Genomic DNA, 593 nt, shown 5'->3' with positions numbered 1-593 from the left:
CAAAATCTTTCACTTTTGAACCAATCCCTATTGAAAATTTCACAATCATGTTCATTGAAAACCCTTTCCTTTTGAACTCATGAAAATAAAAGATTCCTGATTTTTATCGAGAGTTTTCTTAGGTGATCCGTCGCTTAAGATATAATTAACTATAGGGGCTTGCCCTTATAGGGAACTTAAAAGAACCCAGGCTTAAAATAAACCCTATTTGACTACCATATCAAATAGGGGAATCCGTCGGTCATCATGCAAACTTGCAGATCAAACGGAAGTCATTTATTTCCATAGTTTATTTAATTGAGCTTATTATCAAGTAGTGTATTACCGTTCAGGGTGGTACATTACTCGTGGTTAGCTCAATTATCCAAACTGTAGGAATCAATGGGAACAGTTTGACCCCATTTTCTTTAAATTAAAATACATAATTTCTAAACACTATATTACGCTAAACTAAACCACACTCAGCCGCATGGCGACCGACATTAACCTAAACCTTAGGTTAGTTAACCCTAATCCAACCCTGATCTTTAAGGCTAAACAAACCTTAATCATAGCTTAGCCTTAAGCTAAACCTACCCTAAACCTAAGGTTAC

Source organism: Phalaenopsis equestris, unplaced genomic scaffold (assembly GCF_001263595.1).
Source record: "Phalaenopsis equestris unplaced genomic scaffold, ASM126359v1 Scaffold001314, whole genome shotgun sequence".
Classification (NCBI taxonomy): Eukaryota; Viridiplantae; Streptophyta; class Magnoliopsida; order Asparagales; family Orchidaceae; genus Phalaenopsis; species Phalaenopsis equestris.
Note: the sequence above shows the minus strand (reverse complement) of the source record.